We start from the raw sequence: 13,738 nt of genomic DNA on the forward strand, positions 1-13,738 counted from the left end.
AAACAGAAGGCCGTCCAGCGGAACGTGAGCAGCGATCTTCTGGGTAGCGTTCCACTGCGTGGAGGAATTGTTTGAACAAATTGGGCTTGGGAGTGGGCAGTGTGGTCAGGGCTGTGAGAACACTATTGTCTGGTGGAGTGGTGTGTGCTCTCGAGCTGAGCCCCTAGCCCGAGCGGAAATCGGAGAGAAGGTGGGAGTGGGATGATGGGGAGGTGAGGAGGTGGCGGTTTCACTGTAATGAGACACAGAACACACACACACACACACACACACACACACACACACTCACACACTCTCACACACTCACACACTCACACACTCACACACTCACACACACACACACACACACACACACACACACACACACACACACACACACACACACACACACACACACACACACACACACACACACACACACACACACACACACACACATGTACGCCTGCTCTTGCTGGCTGTAATCCCTGACTGCTGAAGACCTCCAGACGCCCTCGTCTCATAATGACACGGCTATCAAACCCAATTGCTGTGGCTCAGACCGAAGGCAGTGCATTAAACCCCTTAGAGTCTGATTGCTTCTCCAGAACCAAGTGTGTGTGTCCTCCCAGTCATTCCATGCGCCTGCTGGGGTGTCAGTACTGGCCCAGTCTGGAGCGCACCGGTGAACTGACCACTCCCCGCCCACGGAGAAGCACAGAGCTCCCCACTATCATGAACCCACTCGCCAACGACATCCAGAGCCCTAGCCAGGAATGTGAAGAGCCCTTAGAAAGCACTCACAGGCAGGTGTGTGTGTGTGTTTCGTGTGTGTGTTTGGGGGATTGTGTGTATGTGTAGGTGTGTGTGAGAGTGTGTGTGTGGTGTAGAAATGACAGGAGCCATGTAAGCTCTGTATATGGCTTGCAGTGTCACTACATAGTCAGTTGCTGTAAAGACTTCTGCCATATTCATGTATTTGTAAGAGATGACGAGGTAATGGGTTTTGTAGCACGTGGTACTGTTTGTTCCGTGCCTTCAGACTGTGGCAGTGACTTTGTCTTGGACTCCTGTGGGAATGTAATGACCTCACCTTTAGGTGTCTGTGCGAGCAACATGAATTAAGCAAGGTCACCACCATGATGATGTGACAAAATGTTTCCTTCACTACTCTCATCAGTTCAACTCTGAAGTTCTGTGGACTGAAAGGAGGATTGTAAGTTGTCAATGACCCCCTGCACTGGCAAAGTCTCGGAAATGAGAAATTCTCAACTTAAAAAAAAAAAAAACAATCAATCAAGAAAAAAGTGACTAAAGGAAATTTCACAAAAGCTGTGTGGGTGTGGAAGTGGTGTGTGCGTGCGTGCGCGTGTGTGTGTGGGAGTGGTGTGTGTGTTTGTGTGTGGGGGAGTGTGTGTGTGAGTGTGAGAGGTGTGTGTGCTTTGTGTGTGTGTGTGTGTGTGTGTGTGTGTGTGGAAGTGGTGTGTGTGTGTGTGGGAGTGGTGTGTGTGTGTGTGTGTGGGGGAGTGTGTGTGTGTGTGAGAGGTGTGTGTGCTTTGTGTGTGTGTGTGGGAGTGGTGTGTGTGTTTGTGTGTGGGGGAGTGGGTGTGGGAGTGGTGTGTGTTTGTGTGTGAGAGTGTGTGTGTGTGTGTGTGTGTTTGTGTGTGTGTGTGTGTGTGTGGGAGTGGTGTGTGTGTTTGTGTGTGTGTATGTGGGAGTGGTGTGTGTTTGTGTTTGAGTGTGGGGGGAGTGTGGATGTGTGTGTGGGAGTGTGTGTTTGTGGGAGTGGTGTGCGTGTTTGTGTGTGTGGGTGTGTGCGTGTGTGATTGTATGTGTGTGTGTGTGTGAGTGGGGTGTGTGTGTGTATGTGTGTGTGTGTGAGTGTGTTTGAGTCCTGCTGAGTGGTGAGATGTGTGGAGATGAATAGGGATCAGTGTGAAACTCTCTCCACCTGGATATTTATTAAGCAGCTACTGACAGTAATGAGCACTGAACAGGTGGACCAGGACACCCAGATCACAAAGTTGGGGCATTGGGGTTTTGCCAGGGGGGACGGCAGACAGTAGGAAGAAGTTCAACAACTTGCAGCAATGCAGAGAGAGTTTGGACCGTACGCCCACTCAATGGAGGCCACTGAACTCCCACGAAACGCACTCGCACCCTGCTGTCTCTGGTGCTGTCAGCGCACACATACATTAACACCTGGTGCAATTAGCCACACAAGGCCAGGGATGTGCAGGACAGCAAAACTAACAATACGGAGAAACCCAGGAAGGCAGACAATAGCAGACTACAGCAGAATACAGCAGACTACAGCAGACTACATCAGACTACATCAGACTACAGCAGACTACATTAGACTACAGCAGACTACATCAGACTACAGCAGACTACATCAGACTACAGCAGACTACATTAGACTACAGCAGACTACAGCAGACTACAGCAGACTACATCAGACTATAGCAGACTACATCAGACTACATCAGACTACAGCAGACTACATTAGACTACAGCAGACTACATCAGACTACATCAGACAGAGAGGTCCTTTAGCAACAGCTTGGTGTTCTTCATTTTATAAGTTCATATTTTCCTATTTATATGTTCATTTATATGTTCATAGACGAATTTGCAAATATTAAGAAAATGACCTTTGTTGATACTGAACTTTGGCATGTTGTAAAAAACAGGGGTTGCATCCTGTGACCAGACAGAGTTTCACAGTGCTGGAAAGGTTGTCAGGATTGTCTGAGAGTTTGAGCAGATACATGGACCTCACACTGACCCAAGTGAACATGAGTCAGACCTCCACTAACTTCCCTTAAGATCTGAGTGGAGCTGATCAGCCCTGTTACTGATACTGAACAGACATGGAGCACAGAGGGACAGGAAGAGCCGTCTGGAGCCCAAGATACATCTGCAGGGGGAGAACAGAAGAAGAGAGTGGGAGAGAGACCAAGAGAGAGAGAGGGGGAGAGACAGAAAAGTGGGAGAAAGACCAAGACAGAGAGAAGAGAGAGAGAGAGAGAGAGAGAGAGAGAGAGAGAGAGAGAGACAGAAGAGTGGGAGAAAGACCAAGAGAGAGAGAGAGAGAGAGAGAGAGAGAGAGAGACAGAAGAGTGGGAGAAAGACCAAGAGAGAGAGAGAGAGAGAGAGAGAAGAGTGGGAGAGAGACAGAGAGAGAGAGAGAGAGAGAGAGAAGAGTGGGAGAGAGACAGAGAGAGAGAGAGAGAGAGAGAGAAGAGTGGGAGAGAGACAGAAAGAGAGAGAGACAGAGTGGAAGAGAGACAGAGAGAGAGAGAGACAGAGAGAGAAAGAGACAGAAGAGTGGAAGAGAGACAGAGAGAGAGACCAAGAGAGAGATAGAAGAGTGGGCAGATCCAGAGAGAGAGACAGGCAGATAGAGGGAGAGGAGGTCTGGAGACAGATGTATTGTGAAAGCTCGTCCAATGGGGGCTTGTCTCTCTGGCCTAATGCGGGATGAAAAGGTAAGGACAAGGCGGAGTCTGTCAGTCGCCAGCTGTCACAACAGCCTCTCCTGGCATCACCGTGGTGACGGTGAGTGGTGCCATGAGAAGCTAAATGGCAGACAGGAATTCCGCTAATGAACGAAAAATAATCCACCGCGTTCGGCTTCACTGCTGATATTTCTGGATCACATCTGAATGAAATGTCTCTCATGTCTGGGTAATAGCGTAATAATCAGCCGTGTATGTGATGCATTAATAGGGGTTTAGCTCCTTCTTTAAGCTAATTTAGCTCTGCTCCCCCTTCCCATCATCCTCTACTGCAGCAGGCGGGACAGGCAGGACTCGTCCTGGGCTGCAGGACGTGACACTCTTGCTATGGGAAAAGTCCAGGACACTACATCCAAGTCCAGGACACTACATCCATATCCAGGACACTACATCCAAGTCCAGGACACTACATCCATATCCAGGACACTACATCCAAGTCCAGGACATTACATCCAAGTCCAGGACACTACATCCAAGTCCAGGACATTACATCCAAGTCCAGGACACTACATCCAAGTCCAGGACACTACATCCAAGTCCAGGACACTACATCCATATCCAGGACACTACATCCATATCCAGGACACTACATCCATGTCCAGGACACTACATCCATATCCAGGACACTACATCCAAGTCCAGGACACTACATCCAAGTCCAGGACACTACATCCAAGTCCAGGACACTACATCCATATCCAGGACACTACATCCAAGTCCAGGACACTACATCCATATCCAGGACACTACATCCATATCCAGGACACTACATCCAAGTCCAGGACACTACATCCAAGTCCAGGACACTACATCCATATCCAGGACACTACATCCAAGTCCAGGACACTACATCCAAGTCCAGGACACTACATCCAAGTCCAGGACACTACATCCATGTCTAGGACACTACATCCAAGTCCAGGACACTACATCCATATCCAGGACACTACATCCATGTCTAGGACACTACATCCAAGTCCAGGACACTACATCCATATCCAGGACATTACATCCATATCCAGGACATTACATCCCAGTCCAGGACACTACATCCATATCCAGGACACTACATCAAAGACCCAAGGACGGGAACTGAGGGCAAATATAACAACTTTTGCATGTAAAATGTATGTCCCTAAATCACTTCTGGAGTACTACACAGTTGGCCTAAATATTCCAGCTGTATTTGCGTCGTGATAAGATTGTTCACGGTGACAAGTACAGCCGCCTTGTCGAGTGAGTACAATCCTCTCACTGGACTCATTAAAGGTCAGCGTTTGTTAGGCCACCGAGGAGTTCCTGGTGACAGGTGCTATCGAGGGCAGACCCTGTTCCTGCACAGCGACCTGAGCTGATTCCTGCATCTGAGTTTCGTTCAATTTCACCTCTCTGATATTCCTACTGTATAGACAGCATAATGTACCAGATCAGCAGGATATCTACTGTTATTTAGTTAGGACAAAATGACTGAGCTCAGACTCTGTTGACTTTATAGACTTTGTAGACTTGTAGACATTTCCTCCTTTTGTCAAACCAGCTTCTGTTTTTAACCCTGCGGCTGAGGCCACAGTGGTGTGTTATTAATCTCCTCCCCCGTCGCACAGAGAGAGCAGATCTGTGATCTGAGGAGAATCATCAGAGCTTCATCTCCGGCCCACAGCACCACGCAGGTCTGCTTAAGCCTGACACACATCCGACATTAATTAACAATACACTTTACAAATCAGCCATTATTAAAATAGAAACTGGCACACTGCCCTCAGCGTCCGCATGGAATCATAAAAGGCAGTGCAGAAGCAGAGAAAACTGCTACTGTTTCCTTGACCACTTCCCTGACCACTCCGTTGACCACTCCCCTAATCATACCCCTGACCACTCCCCTGACCACTGCCATAATCACAACCCTGACCACATCCCTGACCACTCTCCTGACCACTCCCCTGACCACACCCCTGACTTCTCCACTGACCACATCCCTGACCACACCCCTGACTTCTCCACTGACCACATCCCTGACCACTCAGCTGACCACTCCCCTAATCACACCCCTGACCACACCCCTGACTTCTCCACTGACCACATCCCTGACCACTCCGCTTACCACTCCCCTAATCACACCCCTGACCACTCCCCTGACCATTGCCATAATCATAACCCTGACCACACCCCTGACCACTCCCCTAATCTCACCCCGACCACTCCCCTGACCACATCCCTGACCATTCCATTGACTACTCCCCTAATTTCACCCCTGACCACTACCCTAATTACACCCCTGACTACTCCCCTGACTACACCCCTGACCACTCCCCTATCCACTCCTCAGACCCCTCCCCTGACCAGTCCCCTGACTGACGACTCCCCTGTGTATTCCACTGGCCACTCCTATGACCACACCCCTGACCACACCCCTGACCCCTGGCTGCTTCCTTGTGCTCAGTGATAGTGACACGCTGGCCTTCCAGCAGGCTACCGAGAGAAAGTAATCGCTCTGGTGCCGGAGCAACAATTAGAAACGTGTTGTTGAACAACAGCTTTGGACCCACTCATAGATTAGCCCAAAGACATGAGGAGGTGTATAGAGAGAGAGAGAGAGAGAGAGAGAGAGAGAGAGAGAGAGAGAGAGAGAGAGAGAGAGAAGGCACTCTGGATGTTAAATGAGCTGAGCTCATGTTCATGTGGATGTGTGCACATGCTCACACTAGACTGTGTGTGTAGGAACCACCATGCTGGCTTGTTTGAAGGTGTGAGGATCAGGCTAATACAGACATAAAGTGGGACTGAAAAGCACTTGGAAAAAGCTGTGTGTGTCAGATGGAAACATATACACTCCACTCCACTTACATTTGGCCAGAAGTTTTATGCATAAAAAATTTTCTGTTGAGCTGCTGAAATAAAACGATGATGGCTGTCGTCTCTCATTGTGGAGTTCTCAGACTCCTCCAGCGTTTGATGTGATTTAAAGACACATTATTAAAAATACTTTTCATGCACTTTGCGGTGTCTGGGTGAGCTTGTACCATATAATCCAGCAATGTTATAGAATCGCACTGAGCAACTGTCAAATGAATTTGCCTAATGCAGATTCAGAGTGTGTCGGGAGGAGCAGCTCATCACTTCTGGGCAGCTTCTCCCTTCTGGTCCTCCACGGTACGAGTGATGTGGGCCTCAGCTTAGTGCCACGTGTGCCATTTGTCCATGAAACCTTTTCTGACAGTGTTCCATGCCATGATATGTGGCCTCCTCATGAACGACCACGTGTAGTCTCCTCAGCTTCTAACGCGGCTCTAAATACTCCAAAAACACCATCAGACTTCTGGGCCTGTGCGTTTGGGGCCGTGTTGTCCTGAAGGTCATGTGTTTATATCTCATTTAGACAGAGCTTGGAGTACAAACGGAGCGTGTGTCACCAGCCTGCCTGGCCACTGTGTCTCCACACTCTCTGACGCCCCTGTATTGATCTCCTGAAGCTTTTCATTTCGACCCTTGGCTGAAGAGCAGGAGCAAGGCCTGGGCGACAGGGCCGGGGGCCGGATGCATATTCAGCTGTTAATGCAACAGTCAGGGTGAATTAAATATGCATGAGCTCCATGGCTGCTGTGGATTGAACCTTGTTTCTTAGCACGCCACTATTGGTCATCAGATAATAAGGATTGATAAAAGTTACAGGGCGCAATGTTAAAAATGCTGCGATCGATTGGAGAGCACCTTAATAATGGAGGCGCGGGCCTGAGGGACCGGAGTCATGGATCATTTTGACAAAGGAGCCTCTGATGGCAGATGAGACAGAACAGGAACAATTAATCCCTCCGAGCTTCCGCACAGCAAATAAAGCAGTTGCAGCTCATTACTGGCTGACCTTGCTAACAGCCTGGAGATCACAGGTGACCTTCGGGGACGTGATGAGTTTAAAGCCCTGGTGGGGGGTCCGGGGGCAGCCGAGGTGAGCAACAACTGGGGCAGAAACCATGAGCAGCAGTGTGAGAGAACAGAAGAGTGGGACAGAGGTGTCAGTTACAGAGGTGTCCTTTACAGAGGAGTCCAGAGCAGAGGTGTCCGTTACAGAGGTGTCCGTTACAGAGGAGGTGTCTGTTACAGAGGTGTCCAGAGCAGAGGTGTCCGTTACAGAGGAGGTGTCTGTTACAGAGGTGTCCAGAGCAGAGGTGTCCGTTACAGAGGTGTCTATTGCAGAGGTGTCTAGAGCAGAGGTGTCTAGAGCAGAGGTGTCTGTTACAGAGTTGTCCGTTACAGAGGTGTCCAGAGCAGAGGTGTCCAGAGCAGAGGTGTCTGTTACAGAGTTGTCCGTTACAGAGGTGTCCAGAGAAGAGGTGTCTGTTACAGAGGTGTCTGTTACAGAGTTGTCCGTTACAGAGGTGTCCGTTACAGAGGTGTCCGTTACAGAGGTGTCCAGAGCAGAGGTGTCTGTTACAGAGTTGTCCGTTACAGAGGTGTCCAGAGCAGAGGTGTCTGTAAGAGAGGTGTTCAATACAGAGGTGTCCGTTACAGAAGTGTCCAGAGCAGAGGTGTTCGTTACAGAGGTGTCCGTTACAGAGGTGTCTAGGGCAGAGGTGTCTGTTACAGAGGTGTCCGTTACAGAGGTGTCCAGAGTCTTTCCCACCTCACCCCTACAGGAAGAACATAGCTCCATTATTACCATGACAACAGCATGTGAGCCCGCTAGGTGTTAGGGTGAGTTAGGGTTAAGTGTTAGTGTTAGGTGTTAGGATTAAGTGTTAGTGTTAGGGTTATGGTTAGGTGTTAGGGTTAAGTGTTAGGGTTAGATGTTGGAGTTAAGTGTTAGGGTTAGGTGTTAAGGTTAGTTGTTTGGGTTAGGTGTTGGGGTTAAGTGTTAGTGTTAGGTGTTAAGGATAGTTAGGGTTATGAAACTTATGGGTTTAAGTGTTAGTTGTTTGGGTAAGGTGTTAGGGTAAGTGTTAGGGTTAAATATTAGTGTTAGGTATTAGGGTTAATTGTTAGGTGTTTGGGTTAGGTGTTAAGGTTAGAGTTAGGTGTTTGGGTTAGGTGTTGGGGTTTACCATAGGTATAGGGAGACAGGTAGGAGTTAATCCACTGCTACAAGGGCTTGTTGCCATATCTTCATTTACCAACACCATGATAGTGCGCCTGGCTCCTGCCCCCCATTCAAACAGCAGCCTGCTCCTGGCCACACACAATCAAACTGATGAGTGAGTACATGTGTCTATCTTCTCCATTAATCTGGGCACTGAGCTATGTAGTGGAGAGGGAGTAGGGTGGCCATATCTTTGCCAACACCTCCCCTGCTTGGCCTGGAGGCGACTGTCGGGGACGTAAACATGGAGGCAGCTATCGCACGCCGCTTGTTTGGGTTTCATGGGGAGCTGCGGCTCGCTTCAGAGAGCACAGTCGCGTGAGATACGCGTGAGATACGCGTGAGATACGCACCGGAGGAGCAATTGTCTGTTCATGCCGTGTTCCTGAGAGGCCTGGGTGCTGAACATGTGGTTCAGACACACGCCGGCCAGTTCTGACACACACGGCCTGGTTCAGACACATGTGGGCTGTTCAAACACATGCGGCCTGGTTCAGACACACGTGGGCTGTTCAAACACACGCGGCCTGGTTCAGACACACGTGGGCTGTTCAAACACACGCGGCCTGGTTCAGACACACGTGGGCTGTTCAAACACACGCGGCCTGGTTCAGAAACACGTGGGCCGGTTCAGACACACGTGGCCTGGATCAGACACACGTGGCCTGGTTCAGACACATGTGGGCCGGTTCAGACACACGTGGCCTGGCTCAGAAACACGTGGGCCGGTTCAGACACACGTGGCCTAGATCAGACACAAGTGGCCTGGTTCAGACACATGTGGTCTTAGTGGCATTCCTCTGAGTTCATTAGTGGAGGTCCCTGTGGGGGAGCTTTTCCCAAAGGGGTGTAAAAAGGTATCAGTGTCCCTCAAACAAGACCCTTTCTTCAGATCCATGGTCTGTAATTAATAAAAAATATAGCTAAATATATTAATAACTTAACATTAGGACAAAGCTTTTCAATAGTCTTTCACATTCCAGAATCAGTTGCAGAGATTTAGAACACATGTATATCAATCCAATGTTTTGAAACGAATCCCCTAAACACAGGTCTCCCCTGCTAGGCTTAAACGCTGAGAACTGCAAACATGAGCTCAGCTTAGAAGGGCTCTGGTAATGAAGCCTCCTGATTAGCATTTGTTAAAACTCAGTGAAGTTCCCGACATGCTAAAGGTCACACTATTCCTCAGACATGGGGAGATGAAACTGCTTTCACTTTTTGGGGGGGAATGTCATGATTTGAATTAAGATTGTCAGATTGGCCGTGAGCTCGTATCGGTGGGCGCGGCCGTCTTGTATGACCTTTTCAGGGAATTGTCATTTTCCACCCCCGTGATGCCACCATGGCTGAGTGGGGAAGAGGCCCTGGTGCTTGGTGCCGTGTAATTTGTCCTGGCTGTTACCGCTCACACCGCACACACCAAGCCAGTCGCCCAGATCCCAGTGTATCTGCAGAGCAGCAGGCAGTGGACTAACGAGAAGAAGGCCTGGTGTTGGAGATACACTCCACGCTTCAGCGCCGGGCGAGACGGGCCAGGCTGAGTCCGTGTTTGTTCGTGCGGATGTTGTTACAACTGTACATTCCCAAAAGACTCCGAGTCACGTTGTCGTGTGAGTTTCTGCTTAAATGGTGGCGGTGAACAAGTGGAGTGCTTATGATGAGACAGGGTCATGAGTGAGTGAGTGAGGGAGGGAGTGTGTGAGTGAGTGAAGGAGGGAGGGAGTGTGTGTGTGAGTGAGTGAGTTAGGGAGGGAGGGAGTGTGTGAGTGAGTGAGTGAGTGAAGGAGGGAGGGAGTGTGTGTGTGAGTGAGTGAGTTAGGGAGGGAGGGAGTGTGTGAGTGAGTGAGTGAAGGAGTGAAGGAGGGAGGGAGTGTGTGTGTGAGTGTGTGTGTGAGTGAGTGAGAGAGGGAGGGAGTGTGTGAGTGAGTGAGTGAGTGAAGGAGGGAGGGAGTATGTGTGTGTGAGTGAGTGAGAGAGGGAGGGAGTGTGTGAGTGAGTGTGTGACTAAGTAAGTGAGTGAGTGAGTGAATGAGTGAGTGAGGGAGGAAGGGAGGAAGTGAGAGAGGGAGGGAGAGTGTGAGTGAGAGAGGGAGGGAATGTGTGAGTGAGTGAGTGAGTGAAGGAGGGAGGGAAGGAGGGAGTGAGGGAGGAAGGGAGGGAGTGAGAGAGGGAGGGAGAGTGTGAGTGAGAGAGGGAGGGAATGTGTGAGTGAGTGAGTGATTGAGTGAATGAGTGAGTGAGTGAGTGAGTGAAGGAGGGAGGGAACAAGGGAGTGAGTGAGTGAAGGAGGGAGGGAAGAAGTGAGTGAGGGAGGAATGGGTCCTGAAATGCTGTATTATATGCTAATGCACTCACATTGTTCTAATACAGCAGACATAGTAACTGAACATCTTTACTGAGCAGCTTTTGCATCGTCCAACTTCCGTTAAGTTACTATGTGCAGTTAAACGGCTGTGCAAACATATGGATATTTTAATGTTTTCCTTCCACAGCATTAAACTGCTTGCTTGCTCAGTAGCTTCAAAACACATTTCTAGCTGAGTGTTTTCATTTCCATCTGTCCGTGGTGATTTGGCATTGCAACCAAATTTCTATTTTACTGAACTTTTATTGAGCTTAAGATGTAACGAAGGCGGGACGCTGTGATCTCCTGTCCCCTCTCAGACGCACTTCAGCCTTAATCGTACTATCCCCTCTCTGACATGGACTCAAATGAACATATATGGTATATTCCATATATCTGTTCCACCAGAGCAGCTGGCGTTATAGAGCGTGTGATTTGGAATAGTTTCCACTAGTCAAACACTGGTGTTTGTATTTGATCCACGTCCACTGTGTAATAGAGGAGAGTCGATTAATGATTGGTTGCGCGTGACAACTGAATGAAAAAGGAGGTAAATCCCACCACCTCCCATCTCTGTGATTATTTGAATCACTACAAGTAAATGTGTGTGATAGCCGAGGGGTGTGTTTCTTCTCTCAGTGGATCTGCTTCCTGGAGATTCACCAGGTGAATGGACGATGAGCTCTCTTGCCAGTGTCTGGTCAGATCTTTGTTAAGTGTCTGGTCAGATATTGCCCGGTTCCACGTGCTCACACCTTCACATGCTGCTGGTTGTCTCATACCACGGAATCCATTTCTGCTACAGCCTAGATCACATAGTCTCAGTGTATCTCATATAATCTGAAATATCCCTGTAACAGTGAAAGAACTTACAGTCAGAGAGAGGATGATCAAAACGGCCTTCATTACCATGGCTTTTTCTAGTGTGTGTGTGTTGAATTAAATGCTGTCGTGCAGAACCACGGCCCTCCTACTGACTACAACCACCACTACAATCACATGATAGCATTCAGATAAAATGTATGAAAGAATGTGCCAGACATGCTTAATGATACACACAACTCGCTAACTCATTTAGAAACGATCTACTGGGAAAACCATGATTCACTAAACAGTTCAAGAAGTCTATCCTGGAAAAACATTTCTGAAAATCCTTCTCAAAAGACTCCTGTCTGACGTTGAGGAGCCAATGCGCTGGGAGTGCGGGGTGATCTCAACTAAAGTCTGTCCGTCCTCTGCACTGACCCAGCAGCGCTAGCACAGGAAACACACTCCACTTGATATTGTCAGTGATGTTGGAGACTGTGTGAGTGGTAGCTGCCCATCAGAGCTCCTCCATGGATGGAGATCTTTGAAAATTAATTAGAGCAAAATCCCGTCTTGTTGCTGAAGTGCAGTGTTTAAATGCATCGCCCCTTCAACAGCGGCTTTCTCTCTGTCACAAAAACACACACACATACAAGCTCACCCCCCCCCCCCCCCCCCACCAGAGCCTCCTCACCACCTCGCACAACCACCCCTCCCCTGCCAGTGCCCCTCCCCCTCCCTAACCCCCCCCCTCCACTCCATCCCGTGTTTTTCCTGAAGCACTCCCTTTTCTAATTGCCTGGCATTATTAGCTACTTTACTTGTAAATTTGCGGAAGAGGAACTTCGCTCTTCTGCATCCAAGCAGTAAATTATCCAATTTCACCTCATCTGTAAGCACCTTCAGTCCCTCAGATGCCCCCCCCCAAGCGGCGCCCCCCTCCCTCAGACACCGCCCCCCCTCCCTCAGACGCCGCCCCCCCCTCCCTCAGACGCCGCCCCCCCCTCCCTCAGACTCCGCCCCCCCTCCCTCAGACGCCGCCCCCCCCCTCCCTCAGACGCCGCCCCCCCCTCCCTCAGACGCCGCCCCCCCCCTCCCTCAGACGCCGCCCCCCCTCCCTCAGACTCCCCCCCCCCCCCCCCCCCCCTCTCAGACACCGCCCCCTCCCTTTGCCTCCCCTTGCCTCCCCGACATTACAACCCCCTTTCAGGGTCTTTTTCTTCTGCTTCAAAGGCTGATTAGAGCATTAAATATTTAGAATCAGAGTATATCTAGTTATTTATTAAAAAATAAAAAAAGTAAAGAAAGGAAAAGAAATCAATAGCAACAGGACTGATGGTAAATATTCTATGACAACAGAAATACTACATTTAACCTCTCAATAGGGCTGTCTGACTGAGCGAGGCTATCAATAATGCAGAATCACTGGATACATTACCCACAATGCCCACTATTACATTCACTTTAAATGGGTGGACATCTCAGACTGTAAACACTGTGTGTTTACACTGTATTTACTGAGGAAAAGAGAGAAGCACTACTCAAAGTTAAAAGTCAAGAACACTTCTAAAATATTCATCCTAACTACACCTCACTCCCTTAATCCCTAAAACAACACTGGTTTATCACACACTACCTATCACACTTGTTCACTTCTAAGAGAAAACAAAACTGTAAACAGCTTGACAAAGGCAACGCTACACAACCTGGTCTGCTCTGACAGGACTTTAGGTTAGTCAGTAGTTTATATTATTTAGTAGGTTTTGTTAGACTTAAAAGCAAACAAACTGCAAAATGATTGTTAAAAAGGAAAGACAGAAAGGCGATCATTTTTCTCCCCATCACACCACTCACGATCTCCCTGTCCACCAGGTGTTTTATGTTACTAGCTATGCCTGTCAGTAAGACAGTCCCGCCCTCTCTCTCTCCATCCTCTCTCTCCCCTCTCTTCCTCTCTCCTTACTCTCCCTCTCACTACATCTTCTCTCTGTCTCTCCCCTCTCTTCCTTACTC

Source organism: Brachyhypopomus gauderio, chromosome 12 (assembly GCF_052324685.1).
Source record: "Brachyhypopomus gauderio isolate BG-103 chromosome 12, BGAUD_0.2, whole genome shotgun sequence".
NCBI lineage: Eukaryota > Metazoa > Chordata > Actinopteri > Gymnotiformes > Hypopomidae > Brachyhypopomus > Brachyhypopomus gauderio.